The sequence below is a fragment of the Patagioenas fasciata genome, chromosome Z, assembly GCF_037038585.1.
Source record: "Patagioenas fasciata isolate bPatFas1 chromosome Z, bPatFas1.hap1, whole genome shotgun sequence".
In the NCBI taxonomy this organism is placed as follows: domain Eukaryota; kingdom Metazoa; phylum Chordata; class Aves; order Columbiformes; family Columbidae; genus Patagioenas; species Patagioenas fasciata.
This window is the reverse complement of record NC_092560.1, coordinates 3,119,801-3,138,381: the sequence shown is the minus strand read 5'-3', so window position 1 is coordinate 3,138,381 and position 18,581 is coordinate 3,119,801. Positions and strand designations below refer to the sequence as shown.

At 41.0% G+C, this 18,581-nt stretch overlaps 2 long non-coding RNA genes across 7 annotated transcripts; one reads left to right on the top strand and one right to left on the bottom strand.

Moving 5' to 3' along the window:
* The first annotated feature begins 8,937 nt into the window (after positions 1 to 8,937).
* Positions 8,938 to 17,289, top strand: LOC136114997 (uncharacterized). Of its 6 annotated transcripts, none has more exons than XR_011736515.1 (4): positions 8,938 to 9,101; positions 9,601 to 11,582; positions 12,026 to 12,082; positions 12,741 to 17,288. It is a non-coding gene; the product is annotated as an uncharacterized lncRNA (long non-coding RNA). The 6 variants fall into 6 exon arrangements; XR_011736516.1 differs by lacking the exon at positions 8,938 to 9,101 and adding an exon at positions 9,107 to 9,184; XR_010653161.2 differs by lacking the exon at positions 8,938 to 9,101 and having other exon boundaries at positions 9,191 to 10,296; positions 11,010 to 11,582; positions 12,741 to 17,289.
* LOC139826445 (uncharacterized) lies at positions 10,374 to 12,604 on the bottom strand. Its single transcript, XR_011736517.1, has 2 exons — positions 12,483 to 12,604; positions 10,374 to 10,710 (listed from the first exon to the last, which is right to left on the bottom strand). It is a non-coding gene; the product is annotated as an uncharacterized lncRNA (long non-coding RNA).
* Positions 17,290 to 18,581: the final 1,292 nt, after the last annotated feature.

Genomic DNA, 18,581 nt, shown 5'->3' with positions numbered 1-18,581 from the left:
TCTGCAGTTCTACTTCAAAGACACTTCTACTGTTGAACGCCCAATCCACTGGTGGCTATAGCTCTTTAATGCTTGTAATTACCTTTATGTAATGTAGGGAAATTAATTAACAGATGTCCTGGGTACTTTACCGACTTAAAGTGGACTCTTTTTTTTGCAGAATCATGAATGCATGGGGGAACTCAGCGCTTTTCAGAGCTGGGAGCTGTATTAGCTGGCGCTGTGAAGCTATTTTTAGACCTTCAGCTATTTAGGTAATTGAAGCTTTTCCCACTTCCATCTAATGCAGTCTCTGTTGTATAACTCAGCTGGTGACCGGCTCGGTTCAAGGGACAGACACAGGAGACCCCACGGTGTGCGGGGTGAGATAAAAGAGCCGCCCTCAGGTTTGGCGATTTAGCAGCCGTCAAAACAAAGAATTATAGTAAACGCATGTGTAGGTGGAGGATGCGTCCCGTAGCTCTGAGAGAGCAGGAACGCTGGATCATGTTTACTTGCAAGGCTGAAAATGCGTTAGAGTTATTAATTTTCTGTGTAGAGTCAGCACTGAACCCAGGAATACGTAGAACACCTAGAGAGGTCTCTAAGGCTGAACAGCACTATTTCTTCAAGCCACCACCTCTGAGAAAGGGGCAGGTCCGAAACGGGAGCTGGATTCTCACCAAATCCAATGTTTTCGTATGGCTTTTATCTCGCTGGCCTTCAAATTTCCAGCTTGAATGCTAGGCATGTGTAGGAAACACCAGGTAGGGCTCGGCTGCTTGGCACCTAAATTCAGTTTTCCCCTCTACAGCTGGCCCGAGGAGCACGATACAACAAGCACCGAACAAGATAAGGCTAGAAAATATGAATTTGTGAAGGATTTTTTCTAATTGCGTTAACTAATGTAGATATGCTAGGCACACATTCTGCTCTTTCATCGGTATAGCCTTTAACTCCCACAGAGTCCCTTCACCAATCTTAATTCCTAATCTCACTAAACTCTGCTCTTTTTCACAAATGTGAAATATCTGAGCAGTGCAGAACACTGAGTCATATAGTTTGCTTCAGAAAGCTGAAATGGTTTAGTAATATAAGTGGCCTGTTTAGCTTTTCTCTTGGAAGATTAAATCGTTCACTTGAAATAAAGTACATTGGTTGACATAACATTTCCTCTAGCAGCTTATATTCAAAACAGTGATTTTTTTTTGGTGTGGTATTTGGGATTGTGGAATGTGTGGAAAACAAAGGTTGTATTTCTCAGATTTTCTTTGGGGTTATTAAAAAAAAAACCCAATAACTAAAATTACATAACATATTCACCTATCCTCTTCCCCAAAAATCACTTGGTGAAAATCGGCTAAATCAGTATGCAAAGGCCTTAGTATTTCACAGAGACATGGGCAGTAATATAACATTTCAAGATGAAATAACATTTTTTTTTTCAATAAATTGAGAGGCAGTTTTAATAAGGTGCATTCTTAATGGAGTTTTCAGTGTGTTCCAGGTAACAGTATTTTCTCATAGTTTTCGGTTTAGAACTTATATATCTCCAGCTGCAAAGTAAAACCCATAAGTAGAAACTAAACCACATATATTGTCCCTAGGAAAGCAAAGTCAGGTTTGTCACGGTGCTGGGCTGTACAAATCTGCCTTCACCTAGAAAGAGGAAAAATACGGCTAAAACTCCCCAACCAAGCAAACGAACAAAAAGAAACCACAAAAAAAATGCCCAAATAATCACAAATATCATCCTTGATGTAAAAGGTAGAGGGGTTTTCAAATGCTTTTAAGTCTCCAGAGCAGGAAACAGGATGCTTATCCTTTCTTTTGCTCCAAACCAAACTTTCAGTCCCTTCGAAAACTTTAATTACGATATTGATGTGGTAAGTCAGGGAGTGCCAGTTCAGCTCTTCCGGACGTAAATCCAGAAATGACAATGTTACTAGTGATAAATATAGTTAGTGTTGGGTTTTGGGATCCCTCCTATATTCTGTAAGTGTGCAAATATGTCTCACCGATTGATCTATGTGTACAAAACAAACATGAATTCAGGTGCATGAGATGCTATTACCAGCAGGAAACCGTTCTCCTGAAGTATAAAATCACAGTTACTGTAAAGCTTGCCTAGGAAATTAATTTTAGGCAGAAGAGAGAAGTGCGGTTGCAACGCTGGGTTCAAAACCTCATCTGTTTTAAAATGAGGATGCAGAAGGGAATACATAAATCTGGGTATGGTAAGATGTTTTTCCTGATCCTTACTGTTTGTTTTCATTCAGTGATCTCCTTCTGAGAAGCATATCCTGCTATTTAGAAAAGAAAAAAACCTGCAGAATGTCTATTTAAATTCTGCAATTTTCAGAAAAAGAAGCCACCAGACCAGGCAATAATAGCTCTGGACGGGCAGAAATGTCATAGCAGACCATGTGCTTTTAGATGCGGGATTTAGAGCACAGATTTCGTAATTTGCTGCTTTCCATTTCTATACAGGAATAGATAACTATCTTGCAAGATCATTTGTTACACCAGCAGTGCCAAAATATCGTTACTGTCCAGAGGACTTTTGAATAAAGAATGTCTTTTGAAAGATCTCACTTTAAAAGCATAAATGAAATTGCAAATTGTGTAGATTCATGACACCTTGTAAACTGGGGTGTTTCTTAGCTGAAACAATAAAAACACAGAAACACCCTGTAAAACTTGCAGATTCTCAGTTTGCCATTTTAAAAGCAAAGATGCAGATCATTAGATGAAATTAATTTAATCCCAAGTTCGCTGTTACTGGAAAAATAACAGCAAAGGTCAAGCTTTAACAGAAAGTTGTTGGGTTTTCACTCAGTACTGAGATGCAAAAGCCTCTATCAGCACAATTTGATTTTTTTTCTTATTTTATTTTTTTATTATTATTATTATTATTTTTCTTTTTTTAGGGACTTCAGTGCAACTCGCGGTGATGAGCATCCCTCTGCAGCAAATCCATCCTGGGTTCCACCTTTGGAGATTGCCCTGTGCGGGGCAAACTGGGGAACGACTCTTAACTCTGCCACAGCTTTTGGGCAGGAAAACCCCTTTAGTCCTGGCTCAGCTCCTGGGCTGGGCTTTGTGAAGGATGAGCTGGTGAGAGCTAACAGATCTGTGTCTGCACCCCTTCTTCCATGGCTTTTTCCCAGAGAAATTGGGTTATTTTCACAGGCTTGCTTGCCTCCCTCCCTCCCCCTGTGCCAACCCATCGCACGTGGGCTGTCGCAACCATCTCACAAGGAGGAGAGAGCAAGAGGACAACTTGTTGTCGGAACACCCTGGGGGAACACCAGCAGCCTTGTGCAACTGCTGCCTCGCTCTAATTTTTTCCATGAGCTACCAAGACTTGTCTGTAGCTTTTTCTTTTTATTTTTTTTCCTTTTTTCTTTTTTTCTTTCTTTTTTTTTTTTTGGGTAGCTATTTTATAACAAAGGTCACGTGAGTCCAAAAAAAAAAAACAAAAACGCCAACAATAAAATATGTAGTTTCCCAGTATGTAGTTTCCCAGTAGTGATGACTTCTGGCAATGAGTTTCATATGTCCTAATCTGAAACAAAGGCAGCACAGGAAGAGACAGTGAGTCAGTCTCTGAGTCTCAGAAAGTAAACACTGTCTAACCAGTCTTATCTGGTTTTTAGGAGCTCGAACGAGGCATTTTGCTGGGCCTGGATTTCTTCTGCGTAGGGGTATGTGTTAGGGACGGACGCAGCTTGTCAACTTGGAAAATGGGTTGCCAAATGTTCTTTAGCTGAGGATTTGAGAGGTACCTACGTGTGTCCCCACGTGTGTCCCCTCAAGGGAACGGGCATATGTTTGGCAATGTCAGTGCTTTGTTTTCTCCTAAACACGTTCGCCAGCACTTTTTTTGAGCAGTTTGGGGAAGAGGGGGAATGGGATTTTTATCAAGAGGGAAACTTAGGGTGCTGCTCAGCCACTGTCCGAGTCAGTGCAAGTCATCTGCTGCGGCAAGGCACCTTACCTTCACAGCAGTCCTGTTTCTTCTGAGCCTAGGACAGGGAACTGCTGGAGAGAGTCCAGCGCAGCCACCAAGATGCTGAAGGGAGTGGAGCATCTCCCGTGTGAGGAAAGGCTGAGGGAGCTGGGGCTCTGGAGCTGGAGAAGAGGAGACTGAGGGGGGACTCATTCCTGGGGATCAATATGGAAAGGGGCAGTGTCAGGAGGATGGAGCCAGGCTCTTCTGGGTGACAACCAGTGATAGGACAAGGGGCAATGAGTGCAAACTGGAACACAGGAGGTTCCATTTGAAGATGAGAAGAAACTTGTTGGCGGTGAGGGTGTCAGAGCCTGGCCCAGGTTGCCCAGGGAGGTTGTGGAGTCTCCTTCTCTGCAGACATTCAAACCCGCCTGGACACCTTCCTGTGGAACCTCAGCTGGGTGTTCCTGCTCCATGGGGGGATTGCACTGGATGAGCTTTCCAGGGCCCTTCCAACCCCTCACGTTCTGGGATTCTGTGATACAATCCCCCATCCATCCAGCAGTTCTCCTTGCACATGCAGTGGAGACAGGTGCTGCTGTTTCCACCCATATTATGGTCTCTTCCTCACCAAAGGATCTCAGACATCTGGTTCATCCAGGTAGCTGTGGTCCTGCGCTGAACAAGAGGATGCTTCACACCTGCAGCTCTCTTGAAGGCAACTCTCATTGCCTTGCCATGTCAGTGTGATCTCCCTTCTCCTCCCTCCTGCAAACACAACCCAGAGTACAGAAATGTGTCCTCAGCAGACGAGCTGCTATCTGCACTTTATGTATCTGGAGGTCTGTGGAGCTGAGAGAACTGAAGACATATTCCAGCTTCTAATCATTGCTCCATCTGGGGTGTTGATCTCTTCTCCCAAGTAACGAGCGATAGGATGAGAGGAAATGGCCTCGTTGCACCCGGGGAGGTTCAGATATTACAAAAAATTTCTTCATGGAAAAGGTTGTCACGTATTGGGACAGGCTGCCCAGGGCAGTGGTGGAGTCACCATCCCTGGAGGCGTTTAAAAGATGTGTAGATACAGAACTTAGGCACATGGTTTACTGGTGGACTTGGCAGTGTTGGGTTTATGGTTGGACTCGATGATCCTAAGGGTCTTTTCCAACCTAAGCGATTCTGTGATTCTATGCTGGTAGAGGGACAACTGTGTAAAAACAAGTGCTGGTTTTGGTCCTCTTTGAAGATCCTTGGAAGCCCATGGGAAACCTGATGCACCTTCTTTGCCTGCCCAGCTCTTCTGTCCTTTCCTCCTCCTCCTTCATGGGTCCTTCAAACCTTCCTGGCAAAACAGGTGGAGTAAGAGCAAATGACACCCCTTCCAGCACTGAAACAATGACCCCGAAAGAATGTGGCTGCACGTACACAAACTAGCGCTGTGATTATATTTTAATAACACACTGACGTGACCTTTGAATGAGTTGTCCTTCCAGTCATCCCAGGAAGACGTTGGCAGTGTTTGCTACAGCACTGCTCGGCGCTTGTTGGAAAACACCGCAGCGTTAACTCCGTTTCACAGATGGAGAAATCGCCGGACGAGAAATCAAGGAACTTTTATCACTGTTAAAGTGCAGAGCCAGGAGCTGCGGGCAGTTTTATCTGTCCCAGAAATTCAGGCCAGCATTCTTCAGGCATCAGCATTTCCATAGCAGCTAAGCACTTAGCACCTGCGCTTGTGGATTTTCAACCATTCTTAAGGCAGTATTTTCCCAGATTAAGGAACTGAGCTACTAACAAACATCTTGTTAAATTCTATGCAAGTTATTTAAGTCTAAAAGTAACTTGCATGATCAGTGTTCCCTTATCATGTTCAGGGAAATGCTTAGAGGTATTCCAGAAATGAGAACACCAGAAATATTATCTACTTAGACAGCAGTCCGAAGTGAATAAATGTAGTTCACTTCTCAACCTACGATGTCCTTTGTTGTCTTATTTTGCCGCTTAGTGCCAGCAGCCCGTGCCAAGTGCCGACTTGTGTCGCCGCTATGGTGATTTTGCGTGGACGCTGATTTTGTGGTGATGTATAGCGATGATAGCCTTGTAACTCTGGGGCTTAACAGTGAGGCGAGAATGAAGAGAAGGGGGCAGGAGATACATATTTTTATCTCATTTATTTATTTTTGTATTATTTCTATTTTATTGATTTATTATTTTTGTTATTATTATTTATTTTATTATTTTATGGTATTTTATTTTTATTATTTCATAATTTTCTCTTATTTATTTTCATTTATTTTTATTACCTTATTTTAATTTTTATTATTTTCATTTCATCGTTCAATTTTATTATTTCCATTCATTTTCATGTTTTATTTTATCTATTTTTAATCATTTTTCAATCTCTTTAATGCGTTTTATTTTTTATCACCCTGTTTTATTTTTTACTATCTTACAATCTTCTTTTGTTTGTTAATTTAATTTTTGTTTATTTTTATCATCTCACTTTATTTCTTATTTATTTTATAATTTTCTTTTATGTATTTTATTTTTATTTATTGTTTACATATGCATATATAATTTATATATTATATATATAAAATATATTTTTATATCTTATAAATACATAAGATATATTAATATATATTTATTGTGCATTTATATGTATTTCTTATATATAGTTTTATATATTTTTATATATTATATATACATATTAATATATATCTGTGTATATATATGTGTGTGTATATATCTATCTATATAGATATACATGTATATCTCTATATATATCGATATATATCTATCTATAGATATCTAGATATCTATAGATAGATATATATCGATAGATATTGAGATAGATAGATAGATAGATAGATAGATAGATAGATAGATAGATAGATAGATAGATAGATATAGATGATAGATAGATAGACAGACAGACAGACACATATATATATATATATATATAGATTTTTTTCTGCAGCATGGATGGATGCAGACGCCGGCCTCCCCGCTCTCCCGGCGATGTCGTCCCCTGGGATGTCGCCCGCCGAGGAGTCCCCTGAGTCAGCGCTGAGTCACCGCCGTCCCCGATCGCCCCCGTCTCCCCTTCCCCGGGGAAGCAGCCGCGCGGAGCCTCCGCATCCCCCCGCGGCCGCAGCGCTGTTTCCCCGCAGGCGGGGGAGCTGGAGGACATTCGCCAAGCGACGTGTTTCCTCTGCTCCCAGCGCTGCGACGAAAGCAAACAAACAGGAAAACAAAACAAAACAAAACAATTATCATAATAATAAAAAAACCAAAACACTCAAAATAAGAATAAACCTCCTAACACCCCCTCCTCCCCCCCGTCCGCCTTTACAGACGCAGCTAAAATACCGGCGCTGCTCTGCTGGTTTTATCCCTTCTGGGTTTTAAATGGATTTTTGGGAGGATTTAATAGAAACTAGAAGTGCGTACTTAGAGGGAAAGACCTGTTGGACTCCTGCCTTTTCGTTTTTATGAACTGCAGAAACCTTCGGCCCAAACCTCCGCTCTTCATCCTCCCCTTCACGCAAGACTCCAAATTAAAGGCAGGATTTCTGGTTTTGATGGAAGCATACCCTGACAGTCAAAATATGCTAATTTGCAGTATAAGCTAAGTACCAAAAACCTTTTTGCTTAATTCAGGGAGGTTCCTGGTTTTGCCATCAATTTGGTCTATAATGGTGTTTTTGAGTCTGAGTCGCAGAACTCCCTTTGTCATTGTAAAACCAGCTGCAGCGGGTTATCTCTGAGTAAATTAGCACTATCAGAGATTGGGACTTGTTTGATGTCCTTGGGGAGAACCCACTTGTGTGTCGGGGCGGGGGGGGGGGGTGGAAACGTTTATGCAAACTCTTAAGGAATGCAACTGCTGAGTCTTTGCTTCGAGGCACTTTCTGAACTTCAGCTCCATATATTATAGAAAATCCTAGGTTAAAGCTGCTTAAGTGGTGTGCTTCCAGTTCTCCATGGGTAAAGCCAGATCATGAGCTGTGCTCTTTGGTGTATCTCTAATTTTCCTAATTGCTTGTGTCACCAAGCGGGATTTACCCTGTTTCCCCAAAAATAAGACAGCGTCTTATATTAATTTCGCTCCAAAACTTATTACTTTTTTACACGTATAGCTGCCTGGACACTATTTAAATCGACCTTTTTAATGAACTGTAAATAAAGCTTGTTTTTGGAGTAGGGCTTTTATTTCAAGCATCCTCAAAAATGCTGAAAAATCATGTTAGGGCCTATATTTGGGGTAGGTCTTATTTTCAGTGAAACAAGGTATTTCAATCTTCCACATGTGGAGTTTGTGCTGTGTCAGATATGCCTGTTGTTAATCTACACTGTGAGACACCTGAAAAGATGCATGCAAAATGAGTTTTGCACAGGCTTTTCTTATCACTTTTACCTAAACAGTCTGGGCTGGGGGGTTTTGTTAACAAAAAGAGGATTTTTTTTAAATAAAAGGTAGTTTTAAACTCCTGGATTTTTGGATGCCCAAACTAAAGCAACTTATTTCTCGAAAATAGATATCAATAGCTGAAACGAGGCACCTTTAAGGTAAGTAAATATAAACTAGATTTGGTTTGGTTTGGGTTTTTTTGGAAGGATGTTGTTAAGGACAATGAATGTTTCATTTTGAATTTGCATTGTGTGACTTTTTTGAGCTGGAAAACTGTTAGCTGATTTAGACTGATGGTGAAAAAAATAAATCTAAATTCAGGGTATTCAGTTTCTCTCCACCTTTTTAAAAATTAGGCCAGTTTTAATATTTCAAAAAGTAGATTGGAAATGACTATTTGACCATTTTATTTTTTGTTTTAATAAAACAATTGTGGGTGTGTTCCACTAAAACATCCCTTTCTCCAGTGAGTTTTGTCTGCAGATGAGCGTTAATCTGTCTCTTCAATAAATAAAACATTCTTTTATGTTCAAGGTTGGTGACTCCCAGTTCTGTCTTCTTAACTATTGGGCTTTTCTTTCTTTTTTTAGTAGCTTTTCTCTTATCTCCAACCAGGAATGTAGCCTCCCTTCAAGGTCTGCTCATCCTCTGAAGTCTAGATGACTCCACTCTGTCCTTGCCTTTGTCCTTCCATCTGTAATCACTTCCCATGGACTCCACCACCCAACTGCACACGCTGAGATCACAGATACGGTGGGTACCACTTCCAAGGTCTGAACACGTGAGAGATGGGGCAAGAGTTTCTCAACAGAAATGCGGATGAACTCGCCAGAGAGGTTTGAAATTGGCTTAAAGGGGAGGGGAAGGAAGGAGACAACAACTATTCTATGGACCAGCAAGGAGGCTGATAACACTATTCTACAGACCAGCAAGGAGGCTGATAGAAGCATCTTGCTCATCTGATGACGACTAGGAGAGAGAAGACTGCAGGCAGCGATTGCAGAGAGCTATTCAGGTCTAAACGAGGGGAAAAAAAGGTGTTACGGCCTGAATAACATTAACTTGCCACAGGCTCAGGTAGAAACAGGGAAACAAACAGTGTGAGGGAGCTCTTGGGTTATTCCATTTTATCCTTTGGCTTTCTTAAGGCCTTAAAAGCCCATCCAAGCTCCAAATAGGGCAGGCATTGAGAAAAAGTCATCTCAAGTTGGAACCACGCAGACTTTGTGACCTCTTCTTTATTTTTTTGCAGCCGCAGAACACCCATGCAGCACTAACACCAGCGGGCCCGGTTAGTTCAAGAGGAACAGAAAGACTCGATTCCTGCTTCTTCTTCTTTTCTTTCCCTTCGATTCAGCAGCTGGAAACAGGAGAGCCCGGCACAGTGTGACCTGGTTTTTGCACTGTCCTTCAGGAGCTTGACGGCGGTCCAAAAAGCATTCCTCGGATCACAGGCTGTTGACACAGTACCTCAATATGAACCGTGAGCAGGCTGGATTTGTTCTATATTTACTGCCGCTGGCAGCCGCCGGGAACGGGGCTGTGCATTTCTAGCATGCTCAAACCTCGTAAGCTCCAGAAAATGAATGTTACACAACAAATCGGGTCCGACGTAACGGGGCTCAGCGTATAGCCAGGCGATGCCCCTTGAGCTGACCTGCGGAATATTGGCCATGGTGCTGTGGTTCTCGCCTCTCCTGCCAATGGGTGAGCTATGCTGGCAGAAAACTACCTTTTTGTGCTTTTTTTTGGTTGTTGTTTTGGTTTGTTTTTGTGCCAGTTTAACTCTCTGAGCAGCCTTTACTGTAAGGCCAGCTCCGCACCAGTGCCAGCATGAGGGCAAACAGCAAGTTTATTGCTAAACAATATGAGACTCATCGCTCTCTTACCATCCCCATAGAAATAACTACAAGGAGGAAAAGTATATGAAAAACCCGGTATATGGAAGGTGAGAGGAAAACATGTTTAAATGGCTTTTGACAGCATACGCAGAATATCCCTTTTATGAAGAAAGAAAGCATATAATTAGGTTAAATGTTTTTTATTCTTTAAAAAGAAAAGTAAGCTTTCAGATGTCTGAAAACGAAAAAATAAAAGCTGACAGTTGCTCATTTTTTTCCCCTTATTTTTATACCATCCAATAGTCTGTGGTAACATTATGCTTACCTAAGAAGCTGAAGTCCCCAACTGTAAGCATTTTAAAATGGGCTCAAATTCAAAGAGTGTGTAAGCTTGCATGTGCACACAAGCTATACAGCTGTACATTCATACGTGCAATTTTCTTATCACATCTTCATCAGTGAACTCCATGTACAGAAGACAGAGGGTGGTTTCTCTTCTCCTCTGACTTCCCTCTGGTTAGCTGAGAAAGAAACAAAAAATAATCTGACTCATGCTGTAATATATTTTTGTACGGGCTGCAACGGTTTTAACTTCCAGCCTTGGTTTCCAAGCTAAACTGGGCTAAAACAAAGGGAGACAGAACAATAGCCTGAACGTGAACGGAGCCTTCAGTTGTGCTCTGTACTCCTGGAAAGGAGAGGGGGACAAGTCCTATTCAAGTTTTCCAGCGCATGTCAAGTGGAAAGTAGAGCCCAGAAAAGAAGCATTCAAATCAAGATTTCTGCAAGTGATTCAACTATTTTTCTCTCTTTTCTCCAGTAAGCTAACTTTATTATTGTTCCAACGTGGAGACCTCAGGCTGTTTCAAACCAACAATCTCAACTGCTTCAGGATCCTTGAGGGTTCACCTTCCAGCTCTTCAGAACTGGATATGAAAGGAGATATATATATATATATATAAAATATATAAAATATATATTTTTTTAAGGTGTTGATTAAATTTTAAGTCTGTGGAGTCGCTCTTGAATTTAAAGGCAGCAATTCAGCTGTTGCACATTTGCTGGCAGGGACTTGCACGGGAAGGGAGTGCTTGGAGAGAGTAAATCACCCTCTCACTCACACGGTAAACGAGCTAAGAATATCACGGAGGTGCTGCGCTGCATTGCTGTGGTTACACATCTGTACCATGCGAGGCCCGTTGCCCGCTTTCACCATAATGCTTTAAAACCGTAAAAAACCACTGCTTCTTGAAGGAAGAGGAACGCTCTGCAGAAATACAAACTTATCTTGCGCAAATCCCCCCCGCCCCGAGCTGATTTTCGAGCGGCGCTGGTGGGTCAGCACTTCGAGGTCGGCTGTAGTTGCATAAAAGCAAAACTCATAAACAAGCCGGTGAGTCAAACTCATTTCCTTGACTAACAGGAATAGGATTTCATAAACATAGCAATCACTTTGTGCTCTCCAAAGCGACTGTGAGCTGTGTTGGCCAGTTTACGTAGCACAGAAACAAGGAGCCGGAGGGGGCGGGGGGGGAAGGCAGCTGTTTCCCACAGCTTTTTGGGAAAGACCATTAAAAAAGAGCGTCTTTCAGAAAACGTCATTGGGCTTTGGCTAACGGGGGAGTCATTTTAGCAGGACTTGTACAACTTGATAATACTGCCTTATTTCTGATCTGCTCTGTGCTGAAGTGCATGTTTACTCTATGCATTATGGAGTGGTGGCTTTGTATTCTTTCTTAATGTATTTGTGTAATTAACTTGTGTTTAAAAAAATATTCAGTGGGCAAGACAAATCCTATTAAGACCCCAATCTCACAAAATTCTGTGTCTTTCTAGTGAGGCAGCAAGGACCTTCGAATCCTCTTTACTTCAGTGGCAATTCAGACAGATCAGGTTGGTAAGGGATTTAAGATCTCACTAACACAAGTAATCTACATTTTAAATTCAGAACACTGTTTTCCTTTGCCTTTTTTTTTTTCTTCCCAGCCTTTTAGAAATGTTGTGTTTCAGCTGATCAAATAGAAAATATATTCTGTATTCAGTTACAACTTTACTCCAGAAGATATATTTTAAAATACTTTAGTACAGAAAAAGCTGACAATCTCTTTAGTCCTATTAAAAAATACCCTGCCCTTGGTCCTCAGTGCAGCTGCAGAACTGCACGCCACGAATATGTTTCCATGGGTGTCTCATGCCTTCAGTCATGCAAGAAGCTCAGGTTTGGGTCAGGGAGTGCGAATAGCATGCTGAGGCCCAAACTCTGGTCCACAGTTATTGTGGATGATCAATGTACCTTCCACACACCTTCCTTCATGTCTCAGGCTGCGTCTGCAAAGAAGCTCCTCCATTGTTCTGCAGCCTTCACAGCATCCCTCTTTGTCATCAGTGATGCCATCTTCAATCTTTCATGGTGTTGACACTGAAAAGGCATTGAAACATCAGAATGTACTATTTTAATCCTAAAGAGTTGGTGGATAAACCATAAACTCTGGAGGAGGGAGGTGTGTTTGTCTCCGTATTTCCCTAACCTTACCTTCCTCTTGTTTCTTAGAGAGATTAAGCCTTGCTGGAAGACCGGGACCCCATGCAGGTGGTTTGGTGGTTTTTGTTTGCTTGTGTTTTGAAATCATCAGCCTGGCATTCCCCCTTTCTCTGTCATCATGTCTCCTACCCTTTCCACCACTCTGCTTTGTGCTGGCAAAAGGAGAAGGTGAGGACATCCCTCCTGCTGGATCCTCCGCATCTCCACCGCTGGAGCAGAGCAATGGCGGCCTTCCTCCTCCTCCATTTCAGGGAGCTGGTGGCAAGGCCTGATGGAGAAGTTCTTGAATCATCACAGTACGGTGAAATGTGTCCATAAACACCTCTCACACTACTCTGCTGTCCCACTGTCGGGACAGCGCTAATGCTGTCAAGACTTTGGAGCATACACTAGACTTCAGAAATTAGAGTGGTTGGCTGACACTGATTTTGTCCACTGTAAGTAGACACTGGCAGTCTCCAACATTATCAGTGTGGAGTAGAAAAATTTCTTCTGCCAGATTTTTATTGTAATTTACCAAAATGTACAGCAAATGGCAAATAAGCAGTTTTTCAATGTATGCTGGCAGAATAAAGTCCAACTTGTATGCACCGAAGGGCTAAGTGGTGCAACTTCCACGTGATCTACTCATCATGCATAGCAAGTGTGTTCCTCTGTTTTCCCCCTCCCAGACTTCCCATGTGTCACTTGCTACTTACTCTCAATTCCAGGGACAAATCTGACATTTCTTGTCAAACATTTAATCCACGTTTTTTACTTGTTTGATGACAAGGCTCTCTCTGTGTACCTCCTCTCCACCACTCCAGGATTTTTCTATATTTCTCTAGTTGTTTGTGCCTTTTATCCTGCTCCCTTGTGCCTTTATATCTCTGCTCTTTACCATGCCCACTCTTCTTCCTCTTTCTCCTCCCCCTCGTTCAGGATGTGAGTGCTTTCAGAAGTGTATTAAAGAGTTGACAGAGCTGAAATGGAGCAACTTCTTTGGAAAAAAGTCAAAGATTGCTGGAGTTTGAAGTTCTGATGATCGCATTCCAGTAGACTCACGTCTCCACCCTGCTGCGTTTCTGCTTTTCCCAGCGACAGCAGTAGAGTTTTGCCCTTTTATTTTCCCTGGAACTTCAGGATTGATTGGGCACACATGACATTCGTAAGCCGTTGTGTAACATCCAAATGGAGCAATATCTTCAAGTTGAGTACAAGACCTTGCAAGCGCAGTCAACAATACCAGAAAGTTGACCTGGATAAGATAATTTGTCGGTTGAGAGTAGATCCTGAAGACCTGGCAGCATCTTCATCCATGGGATTGAGGGGGCTGAGTGGAACAGGACAGAGAGTCCTTGGAGAGAACAAGCTGTCTACGGACACAAAACTTGGATAAGCCTAAAAAGGACAAAACACAAAACCCCCAAACTCTGAAATTTTGGAAAACAGATGAATTCTGACCAGTTGCCATTTTTTTAGTCATGCTTCTGTCTAAGTGAACATACACTGTGGAAGCGAAAGTTAACAAAAATAAAAATCGATTGGCTGGCAAACTGCTATGAATATTCATACAGTACATTGCTATATTGCAATTATTTCAGCTAGAAAATATATTGTCTGCAATTATTTTGGAAACCCAGAAGCGTGAAATAGAAAGACAATAAAGTAAATATTCCTTTCAATGCACAGTTATTCTGAAGTTCTAGGTAAAACCTCATTTTACCTGATACGTGTCACCCCATGTTATCATTAGGATAAATGCGAGAAACATTCAGACTCCTCTGTGGAAGCAGGGAATAAAAGAGTGTTCCCCACTGCTGAAAACAGACACACAGTGAGATAAAAATTTAACCTTACAGGCCAAGAGATTTCCTTGGCATCAGGTAGTAAATGCAAGGACTGGAGCAATAACTGGTGGTGTTTTTGGAGGCAGGAACATTGGAAACTGCTGCTGACAAGCAACTGGCAATAAATCTCCGAAGCCACACGAGAAACCCTGATCAGACCTGAAGGAAATACTTGAAAATAATTGTAATTGAAGTGCTAGTTTAGCTTTACGGGATTGGGCAGAAGTGAGTGACATATACTACCTTATACTAAAGTTAATATATGGATGGTTCCTATATGTTCCTTGGGCAGAAATTCATAATAGTGTTGGGAACGTAAGAGGAAAACTTTGCTGCTAAAGGATACCTCCTACAGTAAATATTAACTCTATTTCAGGCAACCCAGTATTCACATTCACATTAGGCTTCCCACATATGTTTCATATCCAATTTATGTCAACAGTCATTGAAAGCTGTTACCATCTGGCTTTTGGGTGGGCTACATGGAATGAGTTATCATGAAATAAGTAACTTCTCATATGAATCATTCCAAGTCCTCTGGTGGCCTGTGGGAGCTGAGAAGAGAAGCCAAAGATCCTCGACTTGTGGAGAGTTTGAAATTAAAGAACCAAATTTTACTGGAATTAAGCAAAAATATCACCTTCAAGTCTAGAGAATGATGGGTTAGGGTATAGGACCTTCTATAAGGTGATATTTGGTTATTTCACAGAAACTTTTAATAAGCACCCACATGTCCTCAAGTCTTGTACTATGCAAAATCTGTCATCTATTGTTTTTGTTCTGTATCTGGTGCAAAATCTACTTCAGCTCTAACAGTTCTACATTTATGATGAAGAATTAGGTAAACAAATAAAAGAGCTGGAACAGATGTTAACCTCTTCACTCTGGGGAAGCCAGATGTAAATTCACTGTAGGGGCCCAAATTCAGTAATTGGACTGCCTAACAAATTAGATACCTAGTATGTGCAAGTTCATTCTTTTTGCACAATTTCTTGTTTGTCATTGAAAACTCTGTATTGCAAAACAAAGGTATTTCTTTAGATATTCATGGTTTCTATTCAGAAAAAAACATAAAACACAAAACACAAAATCTTTATATTCTGTTTCTGGTTTATATATATATTTACTAGTAGTGTGTTGTTGTTTTATTATTTTATTAAACTGTGTTTGTCTCAGTCCAAGTTTCTGCCTTCCCTTTCAATTCTCTCCCCTATTCAGGGGCTGGAGAGGGGGGTGAACAAGTGGTTATCGTGGTTGTATTGGTAGCTTGGGTTAAACCATGACACGCAGCTTGGGTTAAACCATGACACCCCCCTCCTAGTCTTGGGGACAAGAAGGGATCTTTCCTTCACCTGTGAGTGCTACATAATAGTTGACTACTTGGTCATAAGTCTAACGTGCTCTCCAGCTATTTCGGCTTCCAAATGAATTACGGAAGAATCACAAATAGGAGAAACCTACTGAGAAAACAGGATGAAAGCACGATGAAAGCCACATTACAGGGTGTTTAATGCCATGCTGTTGCATGGCTAACATCCCATCTTTCTCTTTGTGTATCTGCATGGATTGGGAGCTGCAGAAAGATGAGCTGCTTCCTTGGCTGTAAATGCTCCTTTCTTCACTCTTTCCCCAGTGCTTATTGGGTTCATCATCCTCAATAAGACAGGGGAGGAATGACTTCAGACTCAGTGGGCTTTTCTGCTGGTTAGAAACGATGGTACTGGTTGTTTGGATGTTGGAGTTAATGCCTCTACCAAGGATAAACACAGGATGAAAGAAAACGGAGAGCAGCTGGCAGAGACTCAACAGACTCCTCCACCCTATCCCTTCAGAGAATATTTTCTTAGGCTTTGTAGCTCAGCTCTCAGTAATGTTAAGTTCCATTTAAGATGGATGTAGAAATACATAGTATATATTTTTTTGAAGTCAAAGCAAACATTGAAGAACAAATTGTGAAATTTCATTTGGCAGAGGGAGGTTGCATCACCGTCTTTCCTCTCGGCCCCGGGAGGTTTCATAACATCTGAAGACATCATCATGACTGTGAGAAAGTTGACATTTAAAAAGAGTCTAAGAACGGGAAAAGTTATTAACCCTTAAATGTCAAGGACGGGAAGGGATTGCACCAGTAATCACAGGCTAATTGAGGAAGTAAATGATCACGTACAAGTTGAAATATGTATTCTACATTCTTATGTCCTGCAAAACGACACCCTCTATATGCTCCCCGTGTGGGGGATCCCCATATGCTCCCCCATTTCAAGACTTCAGGACCTTATGCTGCCTGGACTCTTATCTGGTGCCTTTGGAGTGTTACCCACAAGCAGAAGAGGGTCGACCCATCGATGACTTAGTGTGTGCAATTAGGATAATGTTCTTCCCGGGTGTCAAAGGTGCATTTATCACATTAAATTTCATCCGCCATTTCATTACTCAGAGGTGTGATACCAAGAGATCCTCCTGTAGAACTTTAGAATTGGCTTCATTCTGACTCTCCCAAACAGTTTTGTGTTGTCAGAGGCTGCTGTCATGTCACTATTATTCCTTTATCTAAATTGCCTGTGAATGTGTTGAACAACAGAGATCTTGCTGATAACTTTCTCCTATCATGTAAAACTAATTTATTCCCTAGGTGTAAACCCCATTCGCCAATGTTTCTGATATGAAATTGAATGTTGCGTAGAACACACTTTTCCAGTGTTATGCAGGTGTGAGTGAATATTTGCATGTGCAGTATGCATTTGTATTTCTATGTATCTACTACGTGTAGGTATGTGCTTATCTATATATTTGTATATATATATTATATATATATATATGCATGTATATATGTGTGTGCATGTATACTATTTCTTAAAAAATTCTGATTTTTATTAATTGACAATTTTATACCAAGTTGCTGTTTGAAAGACCTGCAATAAAGTCTATACGCCCAGAAAATTATATATTAATGCTGATGACACAGAAAAACATGATATTGCTTTATTTGGCTCTGAAAATGTATACTTCTGGATCACCAGTACTGTAACATGAGCCTTGTTTATCTTAGTTTGTGTGATGTTTGGCAGGGGGGGGGCCATATTTTTGCAAACGTTTTCTCTTTTATTGTCTTTAGAAAATTCACATAGCTTGTGTATTATTGAACCCAGGAACCAGCAGATCTTCCCTTCATGAGACTGTGACATGTTTTGAAAAGGCTAATTGAGGTTAAATGCTGCAAAAATACTGCTTAATTTTTTCTGCAACAAGAATTCAAGGAGAAAATAATTGAATAGAATATTGACATGACTAAATTGAGCACCTACTATCCAACTATCCAGACATGAAGCCTTTCATGTCCTTCCCCACACACATGTTTTTTTTACCAATAGAAGTTTTATCTGAGGTGAGGAAATCAAAATCAGAAAAGTTGGTCTCTTTTCTATGACTTTCAGTCATAAATCTCATATGAAAAATGAGGCAACCTTGCACACTTTAGACTCAGCAGATGAGCTTCAATTTGACAGTTTCAGAAATAATTATAAATAATAATTTAGAAAGCATCCATTCAAGATAGCCCTTGTAAAATGCTTTGCTTAGATAGACAATACACTTGAAGTGACTACAATTTGACTGAAGTTCCAGTGTTTTTTATTCCATATAATTATGGTCAGCTGCTTTAAGACTGTGCATTGTTAGTGAAAAGTTAACTGAATAACTGAAAGATAATAGAAATCTTCTACATGAGTCACCCATTTTGCCAACATATTTCTTTGTTTTTTAGAGGATGCCCTTCACCAAGCGTTCTGTTTTCTGACAACTTAAACAAAAGTTACTTTATCTCCATGAATAACCTAATTGACCGCAGTGTAACTACCGACATACGCTGTATGAAGGCGTATGTTTACGCCTAGTCAAGGCTGAGGAATGTAAATGGTGTCATGTATGGCCTTGTCCTTTTCATCCATTTACTCATTTGCTTCTGGTGGTGTTGATCCCAGCTGGATCATCCGACTTGCAGAGGTTGGGACTCATAATTTCT